The sequence below is a fragment of the Hyla sarda genome, unplaced genomic scaffold (genome assembly GCF_029499605.1).
Source record: "Hyla sarda isolate aHylSar1 unplaced genomic scaffold, aHylSar1.hap1 scaffold_653, whole genome shotgun sequence".
Lineage (NCBI taxonomy): Eukaryota > Metazoa > Chordata > Amphibia > Anura > Hylidae > Hyla > Hyla sarda.
The window spans coordinates 120,824-142,530 of NW_026610668.1; the positions used below are offsets into that span (position 1 = coordinate 120,824).

At 46.5% G+C, this 21,707-nt stretch overlaps 10 non-coding genes across 10 annotated transcripts; all 10 read left to right on the plus strand.

The window, feature by feature from the left end:
- Window positions 1-228: 228 nt before the first annotated feature.
- On the plus strand, window positions 229-419 carry LOC130342639 (U2 spliceosomal RNA). Its single transcript, XR_008882250.1, has one exon. It is a non-coding gene; the product is annotated as a U2 spliceosomal RNA (small nuclear RNA).
- Window positions 420-2,419: 2,000 nt separating this feature from the next.
- LOC130342641 (U2 spliceosomal RNA) lies at window positions 2,420-2,610 on the plus strand. The gene has a single exon (XR_008882251.1). It is a non-coding gene; the product is annotated as a U2 spliceosomal RNA (small nuclear RNA).
- A 2,097-nt stretch (window positions 2,611-4,707) lies between these two features.
- Window positions 4,708-4,898, plus strand: LOC130342642 (U2 spliceosomal RNA). Its single transcript, XR_008882252.1, has one exon. It is a non-coding gene; the product is annotated as a U2 spliceosomal RNA (small nuclear RNA).
- A 2,092-nt stretch (window positions 4,899-6,990) lies between these two features.
- Window positions 6,991-7,181, plus strand: LOC130342644 (U2 spliceosomal RNA). Its single transcript, XR_008882254.1, has one exon. It is a non-coding gene; the product is annotated as a U2 spliceosomal RNA (small nuclear RNA).
- A 2,097-nt stretch (window positions 7,182-9,278) lies between these two features.
- Window positions 9,279-9,469, plus strand: LOC130342645 (U2 spliceosomal RNA). Its single transcript, XR_008882255.1, has one exon. It is a non-coding gene; the product is annotated as a U2 spliceosomal RNA (small nuclear RNA).
- A 2,092-nt stretch (window positions 9,470-11,561) lies between these two features.
- Window positions 11,562-11,753, plus strand: LOC130342581 (U2 spliceosomal RNA). Its single transcript, XR_008882196.1, has one exon. It is a non-coding gene; the product is annotated as a U2 spliceosomal RNA (small nuclear RNA).
- Window positions 11,754-13,867: 2,114 nt separating this feature from the next.
- Window positions 13,868-14,059, plus strand: LOC130342582 (U2 spliceosomal RNA). The gene has a single exon (XR_008882197.1). It is a non-coding gene; the product is annotated as a U2 spliceosomal RNA (small nuclear RNA).
- A 2,089-nt stretch (window positions 14,060-16,148) lies between these two features.
- On the plus strand, window positions 16,149-16,339 carry LOC130342646 (U2 spliceosomal RNA). The gene has a single exon (XR_008882256.1). It is a non-coding gene; the product is annotated as a U2 spliceosomal RNA (small nuclear RNA).
- A 2,096-nt stretch (window positions 16,340-18,435) lies between these two features.
- Window positions 18,436-18,626, plus strand: LOC130342647 (U2 spliceosomal RNA). Its single transcript, XR_008882257.1, has one exon. It is a non-coding gene; the product is annotated as a U2 spliceosomal RNA (small nuclear RNA).
- Window positions 18,627-20,711: 2,085 nt separating this feature from the next.
- LOC130342579 (U2 spliceosomal RNA) lies at window positions 20,712-20,902 on the plus strand. Its single transcript, XR_008882193.1, has one exon. It is a non-coding gene; the product is annotated as a U2 spliceosomal RNA (small nuclear RNA).
- Window positions 20,903-21,707: the final 805 nt, after the last annotated feature.

Sequence of the window (21,707 nt, forward strand, 5' to 3'; positions counted from 1 at the left end):
GCAAATCCGGGTTATGGATTGCATTTAAAAAGGCCCCGTGGGAGTGCAATGGGCCCCTGTCTTGCTGCTTAGCAATAATGGTATGGGTTTAGGTTCTGCTGTGTGTACTGGTGGTTGACTGCCCCCCAGCCCAGAGTGTGCATGGAAAATTGTCTGGCAGCCTCCCTGACAGCAAGCAGTGATAGTGCCCATGAAGGGGACCTTGTTGGGCCCGCCCCTTTCACGGTTATCGCTTCTCGGCCTTTTGGCTAAGATCAAGTGTAGTATCTGTTCTTATCAGTTTAATATCTGATACGTCCCCTATCTGGGGACCATATATTAAATGGATTTTTGAGAACGGGGGCCGATTTCGAAGCTTGCTTCCGTCGCCCTATGCATTGACCCGATATGGCAGTATCTTCGGGTACAGTGCACCACCCCCTTACAGGGTTAAAAAGAAAGATTCCTACTTTCATTGCTACCTGCTTGCTGGCTAGCCAGCTAGCCAGCCCTGTGGGCCTTGCTGCTGCTGCAGCCAAAAAACAAAAGGTGGTGCTGCTGCTGCTTCTGCTGCTTCTGCTTCTGCTTGTGTCTGGCCCCTGTTGGAGCGTCCAGGCACAGGACTTCTGCTGCTGCTGACTAAATGGCCTCCTTAATTGGATCATTTGAGTAGCCAGCACACCTGTGCAGGTAGGGCATGACATGATAGGCAGCTGCCTTGATAGCGGGTGGGTGCTGAATGTTCCTAATTGACAAAATAAGATTAATGCTTATGAAGAAATATAAAATCTCATCCCTTCCCCAATATCGCGCCACACCCCTACCCCTTAATTCCCTGGTTGAACGTGATGGACATATGTCTTTTTTCGACCGTACTAACTATGTAACTATGTAACATAACATGGGGGGGGGGGGGGGGGGGTCTCCTGGCTGTTCACACAGGTGTGTCATTGCTGTACATTGACCATGCATTGCTTCTGTGGTATTGCAACGGCAAAGACAAATGCTTCCAGCCATCCATTGCACTAATGGATTGGTCATCAGCTGGCTGTCTATGTCCCGCATCAATATAGACCAAAGTACAGAGGGTTAGGCTATGCTATTGTGCACCTACCTGATGCATCAGAAGGTGCGAGGCCCTTGCTAAATTCTGTGCACAGACTTTGAGATCTATGCTTTAGACTGTATCTAAACCTGCTCCAACATGGACTGACATTCTGGCCTACTTTCAGCCGATGCGACTTGTCTGTCGCTGAACAGTCGCTTTTTATGTATTCGGCACCTATGTATAATGTTGTAAAAATGCTCTAGAAGCTAAAGTCGCAGAAATGTCACACATATTTGGCCTGCAACTTTCTGTGCGACAAATTCAGACAGGAAAAATCAGTATAAATCCTTAGAAAATTATCCCCCAGTGTCTCCATCTGCTGGCGGTATTGAATAAGCATTGCTGCACTGATGGGGTATGCATTAGACGAAAAAAAAGAAGAAAAAGAAGAATAATACGCCCAGAAAAGAGGCGAAAAGGAGAAAAACGTAAAAAAACGTGAAAAAAAAGTAAGAGGAAGAGAAGGGAAAAAAAGGTGGAAATGGGTTTAAAAGTGATTTCGGCGGAGAAATATATATGTGTCCAGGCCCAGGAGCCTTAGCACTGTGCTGTGATGTCACTCAATACCACTGACATCACTAGGTGTAAACAACATCTCTCCTTTGCTGTGTATGTGACTATGGAGCTGTTTGGTGATGTCGTCTATTACGGCCTTCATAGAAGCAACAGGAGATTGTTGCATCCATCTTGAACCCTCAGAACTACAGTGCTATGATGTCACTCACTTCCACAGGCCTTGCAGAGTGTAAACAACAACAATCCAGCTTTGTTGTGTATGTAACCAAAGGGATTTGTGATGTCACCTAGAACCTTCACAGCAGCGACAGCTTTATGAGGAGCATCAGCACTGCTCTGCCTGAGCAGAACCATCACCGCCATAGGTTGTCAAATAACCCGGATTTAACCCACACAGGTAAGTCCAATGGGGTGCAGGCATGTCCTCTATGCTTACAGCTTCCCGTGGGTGTTGGTTTGATACCGTTTGGGGACAGCCAAGGAGGCATCTGCAGGCAACAAAGGTAGGTGTGTGCTTGTGTGTGTGTTTCCTATGCAGATCCTAAGCCCAGTGTCACATGCAAGTAGGAGGAGTAAGAAGGGTTCCTGGCAAATCCGGGTTATGGATTGCATTTAAAAAGGCCCCGTGGGAGTGCAATGGGCCCCTGTCTTGCTGCTTAGCAATAATGGTATGGGTTTAGGTTCTGCTGTGTGTACTGGTGGTTGACTGCCCCCCAGCCCAGAGTGTGCATGGAAAATTGTCTGGCAGCCTCCCTGACAGCAAGCAGTGATAGTGCCCATGAAGGGGACCTTGTTGGGCCCGCCCCTTTCACGGTTATCGCTTCTCGGCCTTTTGGCTAAGATCAAGTGTAGTATCTGTTCTTATCAGTTTAATATCTGATACGTCCCCTATCTGGGGACCATATATTAAATGGATTTTTGAGAACGGGGGCCGATTTCGAAGCTTGCTTCCGTCGCCCTATGCATTGACCCGATATGGCAGTATCTTCGGGTACAGTGCACCACCCCCTTACAGGGTTAAAAAGAAAGATTCCTACTTTCATTGCTACCTGCTTGCTGGCTAGCCAGCTAGCCAGCCCTGTGGGCCTTGCTGCTGCTGCAGCCAAAAAACAAAAGGTGGTGCTGCTGCTGCTTCTGCTGCTTCTGCTTCTGCTTGTGTCTGGCCCCTGTTGGAGCGTCCAGGCACAGGACTTCTGCTGCTGCTGACTAAATGGCCTCCTTAATTGGATCATTTGAGTAGCCAGCACACCTGTGCAGGTAGGGCATGACATGATAGGCAGCTGCCTTGATAGCGGGTGGGTGCTGAATGTTCCTAATTGACAAAATAAGATTAATGCTTATGAAGAAATATAAAATCTCATCCCTTCCCCAATATCGCGCCACACCCCTACCCCTTAATTCCCTGGTTGAACGTGATGGACATATGTCTTTTTTCGACCGTACTAACTATGTAACTATGTAACATAACATGGGGGGGGGGGGGGGGGGTCTCCTGGCTGTTCACACAGGTGTGTCATTGCTGTACATTGACCATGCATTGCTTCTGTGGTATTGCAAAGGCAAAGACAAATGCTTCCAGCCATCCATTGCACTAATGGATTGGTCATCAGCTGGCTGTCTATGTCCCGCATCAATATAGACCAAAGTACAGAGGGTTAGGCTATGCTATTGTGCACCTACCTGATGCATCAGAAGGTGCGAGGCCCTTGCTAAATTCTGTGCACAGACTTTGAGATCTATGCTTTAGACTGTATCTAAACCTGCTCCAACATGGACTGACATTCTGGCCTACTTTCAGCCGATGCGACTTGTCTGTCGCTGAACAGTCGCTTTTTATGTATTCAGCACCTATGTATAATGTTGTAAAAATGCTCTAGAAGCTAAAGTCGCAGAAATGTCACACATATTTGGCCTGCAACTTTCTGTGCGACAAATTCAGACAGGAAAAATCAGTATAAATCCTTAGAAAATTATCCCCCAGTGTCTCCATCTGCTGGCGGTATTGAATAAGCATTGCTGCACTGATGGGGTATGCATTAGACGAAAAAAAAGAAGAAAAAGAAGAATAATACGCCCAGAAAAGAGGCGAAAAGGAGAAAAACGTAAAAAAACGTGAAAAAAAAGTAAGAGGAAGAGAAGGGAAAAAAAGGTGGAAATGGGTTTAAAAGTGATTTCGGCGGAGAAATATATATATATATATATATATATATATATATATATATATATATATATGCGCACACACACACATAGATATAAACGTATTCTCCGTTGAGATATTGCAGCCGCTGCTGTGTCCAGGCCCAGGAGCCTTAGCACTGTGCTGTGATGTCACTCAATACCACTGACATCACTAGGTGTAAACAACATCTCTCCTTTGCTGTGTATGTGACTATGGAGCTGTTTGGTGATGTCGTCTATTACGGCCTTCATAGAAGCAACAGGAGATTGTTGCATCCATCTTGAACCCTCAGAACTACAGTGCTATGATGTCACTCACTTCCACAGGCCTTGCAGAGTGTAAACAACAACAACCCAGCTTTGTTGTGTATGTAACCAAAGGGATTTGTGATGTCACCTAGAACCTTCACAGCAGCGACAGCTTTATGAGGAGCATCAGCACTGCTCTGCCTGAGCAGAACCATCACCGCCATAGGTTGTCAAATAACCCGGATTTAACCCACACAGGTAAGTCCAATGGGGTGCAGGCATGTCCTCTATGCTTACAGCTTCCCGTGGGTGTTGGTTTGATACCGTTTGGGGACAGCCAAGGAGGCATCTGCAGGCAACAAAGGTAGGTGTGTGCTTGTGTGTGTGTTTCCTATGCAGATCCTAAGCCCAGTGTCACATGCAAGTAGGAGGAGTAAGAAGGGTTCCTGGCAAATCCGGGTTATGGATTGCATTTAAAAAGGCCCCGTGGGAGTGCAATGGGCCCCTGTCTTGCTGCTTAGCAATAATGGTATGGGTTTAGGTTCTGCTGTGTGTACTGGTGGTTGACTGCCCCCCAGCCCAGAGTGTGCATGGAAAATTGTCTGGCAGCCTCCCTGACAGCAAGCAGTGATAGTGCCCATGAAGGGGACCTTGTTGGGCCCGCCCCTTTCACGGTTATCGCTTCTCGGCCTTTTGGCTAAGATCAAGTGTAGTATCTGTTCTTATCAGTTTAATATCTGATACGTCCCCTATCTGGGGACCATATATTAAATGGATTTTTGAGAACGGGGGCCGATTTCGAAGCTTGCTTCCGTCGCCCTATGCATTGACCCGATATGGCAGTATCTTCGGGTACAGTGCACCACCCCCTTACAGGGTTAAAAAGAAAGATTCCTACTTTCATTGCTACCTGCTTGCTGGCTAGCCAGCTAGCCAGCCCTGTGGGCCTTGCTGCTGCTGCAGCCAAAAAACAAAAGGTGGTGCTGCTGCTGCTTCTGCTGCTTCTGCTTCTGCTTGTGTCTGGCCCCTGTTGGAGCGTCCAGGCACAGGACTTCTGCTGCTGCTGACTAAATGGCCTCCTTAATTGGATCATTTGAGTAGCCAGCACACCTGTGCAGGTAGGGCATGACATGATAGGCAGCTGCCTTGATAGCGGGTGGGTGCTGAATGTTCCTAATTGACAAAATAAGATTAATGCTTATGAAGAAATATAAAATCTCATCCCTTCCCCAATATCGCGCCACACCCCTACCCCTTAATTCCCTGGTTGAACGTGATGGACATATGTCTTTTTTCGACCGTACTAACTATGTAACTATGTAACATAACATGGGGGGGGGGGGGGGGGTCTCCTGGCTGTTCACACAGGTGTGTCATTGCTGTACATTGACCATGCATTGCTTCTGTGGTATTGCAAAGGCAAAGACAAATGCTTCCAGCCATCCATTGCACTAATGGATTGGTCATCAGCTGGCTGTCTATGTCCCGCATCAATATAGACCAAAGTACAGAGGGTTAGGCTATGCTATTGTGCACCTACCTGATGCATCAGAAGGTGCGAGGCCCTTGCTAAATTCTGTGCACAGACTTTGAGATCTATGCTTTAGACTGTATCTAAACCTGCTCCAACATGGACTGACATTCTGGCCTACTTTCAGCCGATGCGACTTGTCTGTCGCTGAACAGTCGCTTTTTATGTATTCAGCACCTATGTATAATGTTGTAAAAATGCTCTAGAAGCTAAAGTCGCAGAAATGTCACACATATTTGGCCTGCAACTTTCTGTGCGACAAATTCAGACAGGAAAAATCAGTATAAATCCTTAGAAAATTATCCCCCAGTGTCTCCATCTGCTGGCGGTATTGAATAAGCATTGCTGCACTGATGGGGTATGCATTAGACGAAAAAAAAGAAGAAAAAGAAGAATAATACGCCCAGAAAAGAGGCGAAAAGGAGAAAAACGTAAAAAAACGTGAAAAAAAAGTAAGAGGAAGAGAAGGGAAAAAAAGGTGGAAATGGGTTTAAAAGTGATTTCGGCGGAGAAATATATATATATATATATATATATATATATATATATATATATATATGCGCACACACACACAGATATAAACGTATTCTCTGTTGAGATATTGCAGCCGCTGCTGTGTCCAGGCCCAGGAGCCTTAGCACTGTGCTGTGATGTCACTCAATACCACTGACATCACTAGGTGTAAACAACATCTCTCCTTTGCTGTGTATGTGACTATAGAGCTGTTTGGTGATGTCGTCTATTACGGCCTTCATAGAAGCAACAGGAGATTGTTGCATCCATCTTGAACCCTCAGAACTACAGTGCTATGATGTCACTCCCTTCCACAGGCCTTGCAGAGTGTAAACAACAACAACCCAGCTTTGTTGTGTATGTAACCAAAGGGATTTGTGATGTCACCTAGAACCTTCACAGCAGCGACAGCTTTATGAGGAGCATCAGCACTGCTCTGCCTGAGCAGAACCATCACCGCCATAGGTTGTCAAATAACCCGGATTTAACCCACACAGGTAAGTCCAATGGGGTGCAGGCATGTCCTCTATGCTTACAGCTTCCCGTGGGTGTTGGTTTGATACCGTTTGGGGACAGCCAAGGAGGCATCTGCAGGCAACAAAGGTAGGTGTGTGCTTGTGTGTGTGTTTCCTATGCAGATCCTAAGCCCAGTGTCACATGCAAGTAGGAGGAGTAAGAAGGGTTCCTGGCAAATCCGGGTTATGGATTGCATTTAAAAAGGCCCCGTGGGAGTGCAATGGGCCCCTGTCTTGCTGCTTAGCAATAATGGTATGGGTTTAGGTTCTGCTGTGTGTACTGGTGGTTGACTGCCCCCCAGCCCAGAGTGTGCATGGAAAATTGTCTGGCAGCCTCCCTGACAGCAAGCAGTGATAGTGCCCATGAAGGGGACCTTGTTGGGCCCGCCCCTTTCACGGTTATCGCTTCTCGGCCTTTTGGCTAAGATCAAGTGTAGTATCTGTTCTTATCAGTTTAATATCTGATACGTCCCCTATCTGGGGACCATATATTAAATGGATTTTTGAGAACGGGGGCCGATTTCGAAGCTTGCTTCCGTCGCCCTATGCATTGACCCGATATGGCAGTATCTTCGGGTACAGTGCACCACCCCCTTACAGGGTTAAAAAGAAAGATTCCTACTTTCATTGCTACCTGCTTGCTGGCTAGCCAGCTAGCCAGCCCTGTGGGCCTTGCTGCTGCTGCAGCCAAAAAACAAAAGGTGGTGCTGCTGCTGCTTCTGCTGCTTCTGCTTCTGCTTGTGTCTGGCCCCTGTTGGAGCGTCCAGGCACAGGACTTCTGCTGCTGCTGACTAAATGGCCTCCTTAATTGGATCATTTGAGTAGCCAGCACACCTGTGCAGGTAGGGCATGACATGATAGGCAGCTGCCTTGATAGCGGGTGGGTGCTGAATGTTCCTAATTGACAAAATAAGATTAATGCTTATGAAGAAATATAAAATCTCATCCCTTCCCCAATATCGCGCCACACCCCTACCCCTTAATTCCCTGGTTGAACGTGATGGACATATGTCTTTTTTCGACCGTACTAACTATGTAACTATGTAACATAACATGGGGGGGGGGGGGGGGGGGTCTCCTGGCTGTTCACACAGGTGTGTCATTGCTGTACATTGACCATGCATTGCTTCTGTGGTATTGCAAAGGCAAAGACAAATGCTTCCAGCCATCCATTGCACTAATGGATTGGTCATCAGCTGGCTGTCTATGTCCCGCATCAATATAGACCAAAGTACAGAGGGTTAGGCTATGCTATTGTGCACCTACCTGATGCATCAGAAGGTGCGAGGCCCTTGCTAAATTCTGTGCACAGACTTTGAGATCTATGCTTTAGACTGTATCTAAACCTGCTCCAACATGGACTGACATTCTGGCCTACTTTCAGCCGATGCGACTTGTCTGTCGCTGAACAGTCGCTTTTTATGTATTCAGCACCTATGTATAATGTTGTAAAAATGCTCTAGAAGCTAAAGTCGCAGAAATGTCACACATATTTGGCCTGCAACTTTCTGTGCGACAAATTCAGACAGGAAAAATCAGTATAAATCCTTAGAAAATTATCCCCCAGTGTCTCCATCTGCTGGCGGTATTGAATAAGCATTGCTGCACTGATGGGGTATGCATTAGACGAAAAAAAAGAAGAAAAAGAAGAATAATACGCCCAGAAAAGAGGCGAAAAGGAGAAAAACGTAAAAAAACGTGAAAAAAAAGTAAGAGGAAGAGAAGGGAAAAAAAGGTGGAAATGGGTTTAAAAGTGATTTCGGCGGAGAATATATATATATATATATATATATATATATATATATATATATATATATGCGCACACACACACATAGATATAAACGTATTCTCCGTTGAGATATTGCAGCCGCTGCTGTGTCCAGGCCCAGGAGCCTTAGCACTGTGCTGTGATGTCACTCAATACCACTGACATCACTAGGTGTAAACAACATCTCTCCTTTGCTGTGTATGTGACTATGGAGCTGTTTGGTGATGTCGTCTATTACGGCCTTCATAGAAGCAACAGGAGATTGTTGCATCCATCTTGAACCCTCAGAACTACAGTGCTATGATGTCACTCACTTCCACAGGCCTTGCAGAGTGTAAACAACAACAACCCAGCTTTGTTGTGTATGTAACCAAAGGGATTTGTGATGTCACCTAGAACCTTCACAGCAGCGACAGCTTTATGAGGAGCATCAGCACTGCTCTGCCTGAGCAGAACCATCACCGCCATAGGTTGTCAAATAACCCGGATTTAACCCACACAGGTAAGTCCAATGGGGTGCAGGCATGTCCTCTATGCTTACAGCTTCCCGTGGGTGTTGGTTTGATACCGTTTGGGGACAGCCAAGGAGGCATCTGCAGGCAACAAAGGTAGGTGTGTGCTTGTGTGTGTGTTTCCTATGCAGATCCTAAGCCCAGTGTCACATGCAAGTAGGAGGAGTAAGAAGGGTTCCTGGCAAATCCGGGTTATGGATTGCATTTAAAAAGGCCCCGTGGGAGTGCAATGGGCCCCTGTCTTGCTGCTTAGCAATAATGGTATGGGTTTAGGTTCTGCTGTGTGTACTGGTGGTTGACTGCCCCCCAGCCCAGAGTGTGCATGGAAAATTGTCTGGCAGCCTCCCTGACAGCAAGCAGTGATAGTGCCCATGAAGGGGACCTTGTTGGGCCCGCCCCTTTCACGGTTATCGCTTCTCGGCCTTTTGGCTAAGATCAAGTGTAGTATCTGTTCTTATCAGTTTAATATCTGATACGTCCCCTATCTGGGGACCATATATTAAATGGATTTTTGAGAACGGGGGCCGATTTCGAAGCTTGCTTCCGTCGCCCTATGCATTGACCCGATATGGCAGTATCTTCGGGTACAGTGCACCACCCCCTTACAGGGTTAAAAAGAAAGATTCCTACTTTCATTGCTACCTGCTTGCTGGCTAGCCAGCTAGCCAGCCCTGTGGGCCTTGCTGCTGCTGCAGCCAAAAAACAAAAGGTGGTGCTGCTGCTGCTTCTGCTGCTTCTGCTTCTGCTTGTGTCTGGCCCCTGTTGGAGCGTCCAGGCACAGGACTTCTGCTGCTGCTGACTAAATGGCCTCCTTAATTGGATCATTTGAGTAGCCAGCACACCTGTGCAGGTAGGGCATGACATGATAGGCAGCTGCCTTGATAGCGGGTGGGTGCTGAATGTTCCTAATTGACAAAATAAGATTAATGCTTATGAAGAAATATAAAATCTCATCCCTTCCCCAATATCGCGCCACACCCCTACCCCTTAATTCCCTGGTTGAACGTGATGGACATATGTCTTTTTTCGACCGTACTAACTATGTAACTATGTAACATAACATGGGGGGGGGGGGGGGGGTCTCCTGGCTGTTCACACAGGTGTGTCATTGCTGTACATTGACCATGCATTGCTTCTGTGGTATTGCAAAGGCAAAGACAAATGCTTCCAGCCATCCATTGCACTAATGGATTGGTCATCAGCTGGCTGTCTATGTCCCGCATCAATATAGACCAAAGTACAGAGGGTTAGGCTATGCTATTGTGCACCTACCTGATGCATCAGAAGGTGCGAGGCCCTTGCTAAATTCTGTGCACAGACTTTGAGATCTATGCTTTAGACTGTATCTAAACCTGCTCCAACATGGACTGACATTCTGGCCTACTTTCAGCCGATGCGACTTGTCTGTCGCTGAACAGTCGCTTTTTATGTATTCAGCACCTATGTATAATGTTGTAAAAATGCTCTAGAAGCTAAAGTCGCAGAAATGTCACACATATTTGGCCTGCAACTTTCTGTGCGACAAATTCAGACAGGAAAAATCAGTATAAATCCTTAGAAAATTATCCCCCAGTGTCTCCATCTGCTGGCGGTATTGAATAAGCATTGCTGCACTGATGGGGTATGCATTAGACGAAAAAAAAGAAGAAAAAGAAGAATAATACGCCCAGAAAAGAGGCGAAAAGGAGAAAAACGTAAAAAAACGTGAAAAAAAAGTAAGAGGAAGAGAAGGGAAAAAAAGGTGGAAATGGGTTTAAAAGTGATTTCGGCGGAGAAATATATATATATATATATATATATATATATATATATATATATATGCGCACACACACACATAGATATAAACGTATTCTCCGTTGAGATATTGCAGCCGCTGCTGTGTCCAGGCCCAGGAGCCTTAGCACTGTGCTGTGATGTCACTCAATACCACTGACATCACTAGGTGTAAACAACATCTCTCCTTTGCTGTGTATGTGACTATGGAGCTGTTTGGTGATGTCGTCTATTACGGCCTTCATAGAAGCAACAGGAGATTGTTGCATCCATCTTGAACCCTCAGAACTACAGTGCTATGATGTCACTCACTTCCACAGGCCTTGCAGAGTGTAAACAACAACAACCCAGCTTTGTTGTGTATGTAACCAAAGGGATTTGTGATGTCACCTAGAACCTTCACAGCAGCGACAGCTTTATGAGGAGCATCAGCACTGCTCTGCCTGAGCAGAACCATCACCGCCATAGGTTGTCAAATAACCCGGATTTAACCCACACAGGTAAGTCCAATGGGGTGCAGGCATGTCCTCTATGCTTACAGCTTCCCGTGGGTGTTGGTTTGATACCGTTTGGGGACAGCCAAGGAGGCATCTGCAGGCAACAAAGGTAGGTGTGTGCTTGTGTGTGTGTTTCCTATGCAGATCCTAAGCCCAGTGTCACATGCAAGTAGGAGGAGTAAGAAGGGTTCCTGGCAAATCCGGGTTATGGATTGCATTTAAAAAGGCCCCGTGGGAGTGCAATGGGCCCCTGTCTTGCTGCTTAGCAATAATGGTATGGGTTTAGGTTCTGCTGTGTGTACTGGTGGTTGACTGCCCCCCAGCCCAGAGTGTGCATGGAAAATTGTCTGGCAGCCTCCCTGACAGCAAGCAGTGATAGTGCCCATGAAGGGGACCTTGTTGGGCCCGCCCCTTTCACGGTTATCGCTTCTCGGCCTTTTGGCTAAGATCAAGTGTAGTATCTGTTCTTATCAGTTTAATATCTGATACGTCCCCTATCTGGGGGACCATATATTAAATGGATTTTTGAGAACGGGGGCCGATTTCGAAGCTTGCTTCCGTCGCCCTATGCATTGACCCGATATGGCAGTATCTTCGGGTACAGTGCACCACCCCCTTACAGGGTTAAAAAGAAAGATTCCTACTTTCATTGCTACCTGCTTGCTGGCTAGCCAGCTAGCCAGCCCTGTGGGCCTTGCTGCTGCTGCAGCCAAAAAACAAAAGGTGGTGCTGCTGCTGCTTCTGCTGCTTCTGCTTCTGCTTGTGTCTGGCCCCTGTTGGAGCGTCCAGGCACAGGACTTCTGCTGCTGCTGACTAAATGGCCTCCTTAATTGGATCATTTGAGTAGCCAGCACACCTGTGCAGGTAGGGCATGACATGATAGGCAGCTGCCTTGATAGCGGGTGGGTGCTGAATGTTCCTAATTGACAAAATAAGATTAATGCTTATGAAGAAATATAAAATCTCATCCCTTCCCCAATATCGCGCCACACCCCTACCCCTTAATTCCCTGGTTGAACGTGATGGACATATGTCTTTTTTCGACCGTACTAACTATGTAACTATGTAACATAACATGGGGGGGAGGGGGGGGGGGTCTCCTGGCTGTTCACACAGGTGTGTCATTGCTGTACATTGACCATGCATTGCTTCTGTGGTATTGCAAAGGCAAAGACAAATGCTTCCAGCCATCCATTGCACTAATGGATTGGTCATCAGCTGGCTGTCTATGTCCCGCATCAATATAGACCAAAGTACAGAGGGTTAGGCTATGCTATTGTGCACCTACCTGATGCATCAGAAGGTGCGAGGCCCTTGCTAAATTCTGTGCACAGACTTTGAGATCTATGCTTTAGACTGTATCTAAACCTGCTCCAACATGGACTGACATTCTGGCCTACTTTCAGCCGATGCGACTTGTCTGTCGCTGAACAGTCGCTTTTTATGTATTCAGCACCTATGTATAATGTTGTAAAAATGCTCTAGAAGCTAAAGTCGCAGAAATGTCACACATATTTGGCCTGCAACTTTCTGTGCGACAAATTCAGACAGGAAAAATCAGTATAAATCCTTAGAAAATTATCCCCCAGTGTCTCCATCTGCTGGCGGTATTGAATAAGCATTGCTGCACTGATGGGGTATGCATTAGACGAAAAAAAAGAAGAAAAAGAAGAATAATACGCCCAGAAAAGAGGCGAAAAGGAGAAAAACGTAAAAAAACGTGAAAAAAAAGTAAGAGGAAGAGAAGGGAAAAAAAGGTGGAAATGGGTTTAAAAGTGATTTCGGCGGAGAAATATATATATATATATATATATACATATATATATATATATATATATATATATATATATATATATGCGCACACACACACATAGATATAAACGTATTCTCCGTTGAGATATTGCAGCCGCTGCTGTGTCCAGGCCCAGGAGCCTTAGCACTGTGCTGTGATGTCACTCAATACCACTGACATCACTAGGTGTAAACAACATCTCTCCTTTGCTGTGTATGTGACTATGGAGCTGTTTGGTGATGTCGTCTATTACGGCCTTCATAGAAGCAACAGGAGATTGTTGCATCCATCTTGAACCCTCAGAACTACAGTGCTATGATGTCACTCACTTCCACAGGCCTTGCAGAGTGTAAACAACAACAACCCAGCTTTGTTGTGTATGTAACCAAAGGGATTTGTGATGTCACCTAGAACCTTCACAGCAGCGACAGCTTTATGAGGAGCATCAGCACTGCTCTGCCTGAGCAGAACCATCACCGCCATAGGTTGTCAAATAACCCGGATTTAACCCACACAGGTAAGTCCAATGGGGTGCAGGCATGTCCTCTATGCTTACAGCTTCCCGTGGGTGTTGGTTTGATACCGTTTGGGGACAGCCAAGGAGGCATCTGCAGGCAACAAAGGTAGGTGTGTGCTTGTGTGTGTGTTTCCTATGCAGATCCTAAGCCCAGTGTCACATGCAAGTAGGAGGAGTAAGAAGGGTTCCTGGCAAATCCGGGTTATGGATTGCATTTAAAAAGGCCCCGTGGGAGTGCAATGGGCCCCTGTCTTGCTGCTTAGCAATAATGGTATGGGTTTAGGTTCTGCTGTGTGTACTGGTGGTTGACTGCCCCCCAGCCCAGAGTGTGCATGGAAAATTGTCTGGCAGCCTCCCTGACAGCAAGCAGTGATAGTGCCCATGAAGGGGACCTTGTTGGGCCCGCCCCTTTCACGGTTATCGCTTCTCGGCCTTTTGGCTAAGATCAAGTGTAGTATCTGTTCTTATCAGTTTAATATCTGATACGTCCCCTATCTGGGGGACCATATATTAAATGGATTTTTGAGAACGGGGGCCGATTTCGAAGCTTGCTTCCGTCGCCCTATGCATTGACCCGATATGGCAGTATCTTCGGGTACAGTGCACCACCCCCTTACAGGGTTAAAAAGAAAGATTCCTACTTTCATTGCTACCTGCTTGCTGGCTAGCCAGCTAGCCAGCCCTGTGGGCCTTGCTGCTGCTGCAGCCAAAAAACAAAAGGTGGTGCTGCTGCTGCTTCTGCTGCTTCTGCTTCTGCTTGTGTCTGGCCCCTGTTGGAGCGTCCAGGCACAGGACTTCTGCTGCTGCTGACTAAATGGCCTCCTTAATTGGATCATTTGAGTAGCCAGCACACCTGTGCAGGTAGGGCATGACATGATAGGCAGCTGCCTTGATAGCGGGTGGGTGCTGAATGTTCCTAATTGACAAAATAAGATTAATGCTTATGAAGAAATATAAAATCTCATCCCTTCCCCAATATCGCGCCACACCCCTACCCCTTAATTCCCTGGTTGAACGTGATGGACATATGTCTTTTTTCGACCGTACTAACTATGTAACTATGTAACATAACATGGGGGGGGGGGGGGGGGGGGGGTCTCCTGGCTGTTCACACAGGTGTGTCATTGCTGTACATTGACCATGCATTGCTTCTGTGGTATTGCAAAGGCAAAGACAAATGCTTCCAGCCATCCATTGCACTAATGGATTGGTCATCAGCTGGCTGTCTATGTCCCGCATCAATATAGACCAAAGTACAGAGGGTTAGGCTATGCTATTGTGCACCTACCTGATGCATCAGAAGGTGCGAGGCCCTTGCTAAATTCTGTGCACAGACTTTGAGATCTATGCTTTAGACTGTATCTAAACCTGCTCCAACATGGACTGACATTCTGGCCTACTTTCAGCCGATGCGACTTGTCTGTCGCTGAACAGTCGCTTTTTATGTATTCAGCACCTATGTATAATGTTGTAAAAATGCTCTAGAAGCTAAAGTCGCAGAAATGTCACACATATTTGGCCTGCAACTTTCTGTGCGACAAATTCAGACAGGAAAAATCAGTATAAATCCTTAGAAAATTATCCCCCAGTGTCTCCATCTGCTGGCGGTATTGAATAAGCATTGCTGCACTGATGGGGTATGCATTAGACGAAAAAAAAGAAGAAAAAGAAGAATAATACGCCCAGAAAAGAGGCGAAAAGGAGAAAAACGTAAAAAAACTTGAAAAAAAAGTAAGAGGAAGAGAAGGGAAAAAAAGGTGGAAATGGGTTTAAAAGTGATTTCGGCGGAGAAATATATATATATATATATATATATATATATATATATGCGCACACACACACATAGATATAAACGTATTCTCCGTTGAGATATTGCAGCCGCTGCTGTGTCCAGGCCCAGGAGCCTTAGCACTGTGCTGTGATGTCACTCAATACCACTGACATCACTAGGTGTAAACAACATCTCTCCTTTGCTGTGTATGTGACTATGGAGCTGTTTGGTGATGTCGTCTATTACGGCCTTCATAGAAGCAACAGGAGATTGTTGCATCCATCTTGAACCCTCAGAACTACAGTGCTATGATGTCACTCACTTCCACAGGCCTTGCAGAGTGTAAACAACAACAACCCAGCTTTGTTGTGTATGTAACCAAAGGGATTTGTGATGTCACCTAGAACCTTCACAGCAGCGACAGCTTTATGAGGAGCATCAGCACTGCTCTGCCTGAGCAGAACCATCACCGCCATAGGTTGTCAAATAACCCGGATTTAACCCACACAGGTAAGTCCAATGGGGTGCAGGCATGTCCTCTATGCTTACAGCTTCCCGTGGGTGTTGGTTTGATACCGTTTGGGGACAGCCAAGGAGGCATCTGCAGGCAACAAAGGTAGGTGTGTGCTTGTGTGTGTGTTTCCTATGCAGATCCTAAGCCCAGTGTCACATGCAAGTAGGAGGAGTAAGAAGGGTTCCTGGCAAATCCGGGTTATGGATTGCATTTAAAAAGGCCCCGTGGGAGTGCAATGGGCCCCTGTCTTGCTGCTTAGCAATAATGGTATGGGTTTAGGTTCTGCTGTGTGTACTGGTGGTTGACTGCCCCCCAGCCCAGAGTGTGCATGGAAAATTGTCTGGCAGCCTCCCTGACAGCAATCAGTGATAGTGCCCATGAAGGGGACCTTGTTGGGCCCGCCCCTTTCACGGTTATCGCTTCTCGGCCTTTTGGCTAAGATCAAGTGTAGTATCTGTTCTTATCAGTTTAATATCTGATACGTCCCCTATCTGGGGACCATATATTAAATGGATTTTTGAGAACGGGGGCCGATTTCGAAGCTTGCTTCCGTCGCCCTATGCATTGACCCGATATGGCAGTATCTTCGGGTACAGTGCACCACCCCCTTACAGGGTTAAAAAGAAAGATTCCTACTTTCATTGCTACCTGCTTGCTGGCTAGCCAGCTAGCCAGCCCTGTGGGCCTTGCTGCTGCTGCAGCCAAAAAACAAAAGGTGGTGCTGCTGCTGCTTCTGCTGCTTCTGCTTCTGCTTGTGTCTGGCCCCTGTTGGAGCGTCCAGGCACAGGACTTCTGCTGCTGCTGACTAAATGGCCTCCTTAATTGGATCATTTGAGTAGCCAGCACACCTGTGCAGGTAGGGCATGACATGATAGGCAGCTGCCTTGATAGCGGGTGGGTGCTGAATGTTCCTAATTGACAAAATAAGATTAATGCTTATGAAGAAATATAAAATCTCATCCCTTCCCCAATATCGCGCCACACCCCTACCCCTTAATTCCCTGGTTGAACGTGATGGACATATGTCTTTTTTCGACCGTACTAACTATGTAACTATGTAACATAACATGGGGGGGGGGGGGGGGGGGTCTCCTGGCTGTTCACACAGGTGTGTCATTGCTGTACATTGACCATGCATTGCTTCTGTGGTATTGCAAAGGCAAAGACAAATGCTTCCAGCCATCCATTGCACTAATGGATTGGTCATCAGCTGGCTGTCTATGTCCCGCATCAATATAGACCAAAGTACAGAGGGTTAGGCTATGCTATTGTGCACCTACCTGATGCATCAGAAGGTGCGAGGCCCTTGCTAAATTCTGTGCACAGACTTTGAGATCTATGCTTTAGACTGTATCTAAACCTGCTCCAACATGGACTGACATTCTGGCCTACTTTCAGCCGATGCGACTTGTCTGTCGCTGAACAGTCGCTTTTTATGTATTCAGCACCTATGTATAATGTTGTAAAAATGCTCTAGAAGCTAAAGTCGCAGAAATGTCACACATATTTGGCCTGCAACTTTCTGTGCGACAAATTCAGACAGGAAAAATCAGTATAAATCCTTAGAAAATTATCCCCCAGTGTCTCCATCTGCTGGCGGTATTGAATAAGCATTGCTGCACTGATGGGGTATGCATTAGACGAAAAAAAAGAAGAAAAAGAAGAATAATACGCCCAGAAAAGAGGCGAAAAGGAGAAAAACGTAAAAAAACGTGAAAAAAAAGTAAGAGGAAGAGAAGGGAAAAAAAGGTGGAAATGGGTTTAAAAGTGATTTCGGCGGAGAAATATATATATATATATATATATATATATATATATATATATATATATGCGCACACACACACATAGATATAAACGTATTCTCCGTTGAGATATTGCAGCCGCTGCTGTGTCCAGGCCCAGGAGCCTTAGCACTGTGCTGTGATGTCACTCAATACCACTGACATCACTAGGTGTAAACAACATCTCTCCTTTGCTGTGTATGTGACTATGGAGCTGTTTGGTGATGTCGTCTATTACGGCCTTCATAGAAGCAACAGGAGATTGTTGCATCCATCTTGAACCCTCAGAACTACAGTGCTATGATGTCACTCACTTCCACAGGCCTTGCAGAGTGTAAACAACAACAACCCAGCTTTGTTGTGTATGTAACCAAAGGGATTTGTGATGTCACCTAGAACCTTCACAGCAGCGACAGCTTTATGAGGAGCATCAGCACTGCTCTGCCTGAGCAGAACCATCACCGCCATAGGTTGTCAAATAACCCGGATTTAACCCACACAGGTAAGTCCAATGGGGTGCAGGCATGTCCTCTATGCTTACAGCTTCCCGTGGGTGTTGGTTTGATACCGTTTGGGGACAGCCAAGGAGGCATCTGCAGGCAACAAAGGTAGGTGTGTGCTTGTGTGTGTGTTTCCTATGCAGATCCTAAGCCCAGTGTCACATGCAAGTAGGAGGAGTAAGAAGGGTTCCTGGCAAATCCGGGTTATGGATTGCATTTAAAAAGGCCCCGTGGGAGTGCAATGGGCCCCTGTCTTGCTGCTTAGCAATAATGGTATGGGTTTAGGTTCTGCTGTGTGTACTGGTGGTTGACTGCCCCCCAGCCCAGAGTGTGCATGGAAAATTGTCTGGCAGCCTCCCTGACAGCAAGCAGTGATAGTGCCCATGAAGGGGACCTTGTTGGGCCCGCCCCTTTCACGGTTATCGCTTCTCGGCCTTTTGGCTAAGATCAAGTGTAGTATCTGTTCTTATCAGTTTAATATCTGATACGTCCCCTATCTGGGGACCATATATTAAATGGATTTTTGAGAACGGGGGCCGATTTCGAAGCTTGCTTCCGTCGCCCTATGCATTGACCCGATATGGCAGTATCTTCGGGTACAGTGCACCACCCCCTTACAGGGTTAAAAAGAAAGATTCCTACTTTCATTGCTACCTGCTTGCTGGCTAGCCAGCTAGCCAGCCCTGTGGGCCTTGCTGCTGCTGCAGCCAAAAAACAAAAGGTGGTGCTGCTGCTGCTTCTGCTGCTTCTGCTTCTGCTTGTGTCTGGCCCCTGTTGGAGCGTCCAGGCACAGGACTTCTGCTGCTGCTGACTAAATGGCCTCCTTAATTGGATCATTTGAGTAGCCAGCACACCTGTGCAGGTAGGGCATGACATGATAGGCAGCTGCCTTGATAGCGGGTGGGTGCTGAATGTTCCTAATTGACAAAATAAGATTAATGCTTATGAAGAAATATAAAATCTCATCCCTTCCCCAATATCGCGCCACACCCCTACCCCTTAATTCCCTGGTTGAACGTGATGGACATATGTCTTTTTTCGACCGTACTAACTATGTAACTATGTAACATAACATGGGGGGGGGGTCTCCTGGCTGTTCACACAGGTGTGTCATTGCTGTACATTGACCATGCATTGCTTCTGTGGTATTGCAAAGGCAAAGACAAATGCTTCCAGCCATCCATTGCACTAATGGATTGGTCATCAGCTGGCTGTCTATGTCCCGCATCAATATAGACCAAAGTACAGAGGGTTAGGCTATGCTATTGTGCACCTACCTGATGCATCAGAAGGTGCGAGGCCCTTGCTAAATTCTGTGCACAGACTTTGAGATCTATGCTTTAGACTGTATCTAAACCTGCTCCAACATGGACTGACATTCTGGCCTACTTTCAGCCGATGCGACTTGTCTGTCGCTGAACAGTCGCTTTTTATGTATTCAGCACCTATGTATAATGTTGTAAAAATGCTCTAGAAGCTAAAGTCGCAGAAATGTCACACATATTTGGCCTGCAACTTTCTGTGCGACAAATTCAGACAGGAAAAATCAGTATAAATCCTTAGAAAATTATCCCCCAGTGTCTCCATCTGCTGGCGGTATTGAATAAGCATTGCTGCACTGATGGGGTATGCATTAGACGAAAAAAAAGAAGAAAAAGAAGAATAATACGCCCAGAAAAGAGGCGAAAAGGAGAAAAACGTAAAAAAACGTGAAAAAAAAGTAAGAGGAAGAGAAGGGAAAAAAAGGTGGAAATGGGTTTAAAAGTGATTTCGGCGGAGAAATATATATATATATATATATATATATATATATATATATATATATGCGCACACACACACATAGATATAAACGTATTCTCCGTTGAGATATTGCAGCCGCTGCTGTGTCCAGGCCCAGGAGCCTTAGCACTGTGCTGTGATGTCACTCAATACCACTGACATCACTAGGTGTAAACAACATCTCTCCTTTGCTGTGTATGTGACTATGGAGCTGTTTGGTGATGTCGTCTATTACGGCCTTCATAGAAGCAACAGGAGATTGTTGCATCCATCTTGAACCCTCAGAACTACAGTGCTATGATGTCACTCACTTCCACAGGCCTTGCAGAGTGTAAACAACAACAACCCAGCTTTGTTGTGTATGTAACCAAAGGGATTTGTGATGTCACCTAGAACCTTCACAGCAGCGACAGCTTTATGAGGAGCATCAGCACTGCTCTGCCTGAGCAGAACCATCACCGCCATAGGTTGTCAAATAACCCGGATTTAACCCACACAGGTAAGTCCAATGGGGTGCAGGCATGTCCTCTATGCTTACAGCTTCCCGTGGGTGTTGGTTTGATACCGTTTGGGGACAGCCAAGGAGGCATCTGCAGGCAACAAAGGTAGGTGTGTGCTTGTGTGTGTGTTTCCTATGCAGATCCTAAGCCCAGTGTCACATGCAAGTAGGAGGAGTAAGAAGGGTTCCTGGCAAATCCGGGTTATGGATTGCATTTAAAAAGGCCCCGTGGGAGTGCAATGGGCCCCTGTCTTGCTGCTTAGCAATAATGGTATGGGTTTAGGTTCTGCTGTGTGTACTGGTGGTTGACTGCCCCCCAGCCCAGAGTGTGCATGGAAAATTGTCTGGCAGCCTCCCTGACAGCAAGCAGTGATAGTGCCCATGAAGGGGACCTTGTTGGGCCCGCCCCTTTCACGGTTATCGCTTCTCGGCCTTTTGGCTAAGATCAAGTGTAGTATCTGTTCTTATCAGTTTAATATCTGATACGTCCCCTATCTGGGGACCATATATTAAATGGATTTTTGAGAACGGGGGCCGATTTCGAAGCTTGCTTCCGTCGCCCTATGCATTGACCCGATATGGCAGTATCTTCGGGTACAGTACACCACCCCCTTACAGGGTTAAAAAGAAAGATTCCTACTTTCATTGCTACCTGCTTGCTGGCTAGCCAGCTAGCCAGCCCTGTGGGCCTTGCTGCTGCTGCAGCCAAAAAACAAAAGGTGGTGCTGCTGCTGCTTCTGCTGCTTCTGCTTCTGCTTGTGTCTGGCCCCTGTTGGAGCGTCCAGGCACAGGACTTCTGCTGCTGCTGACTAAATGGCCTCCTTAATTGGATCATTTGAGTAGCCAGCACACCTGTGCAGGTAGGGCATGACATGATAGGCAGCTGCCTTGATAGCGGGTGGGTGCTGAATGTTCCTAATTGACAAAATAAGATTAATGCTTATGAAGAAATATAAAATCTCATCCCTTCCCCAATATCGCGCCACACCCCTACCCCTTAATTCCCTGGTTGAACGTGATGGACATATGTCTTTTTTCGACCGTACTAACTATGTAACTATGTAACATAACATGGGGGGGGGGGGGGGGTCTCCTGGCTGTTCACACAGGTGTGTCATTGCTGTACATTGACCATGCATTGCTTCTGTGGTATTGCAAAGGCAAAGACAAATGCTTCCAGCCATCCATTGCACTAATGGATTGGTCATCAGCTGGCTGTCTATGTCCCGCATCAATATAGACCAAAGTACAGAGGGTTAGGCTATGCTATTGTGCACCTACCTGATGCATCAGAAGGTGCGAGGCCCTTGCTAAATTCTGTGCACAGACTTTGAGATCTATGCTTTAGACTGTATCTAAACCTGCTCCAACATGGACTGACATTCTGGCCTACTTTCAGCCGATGCGACTTGTCT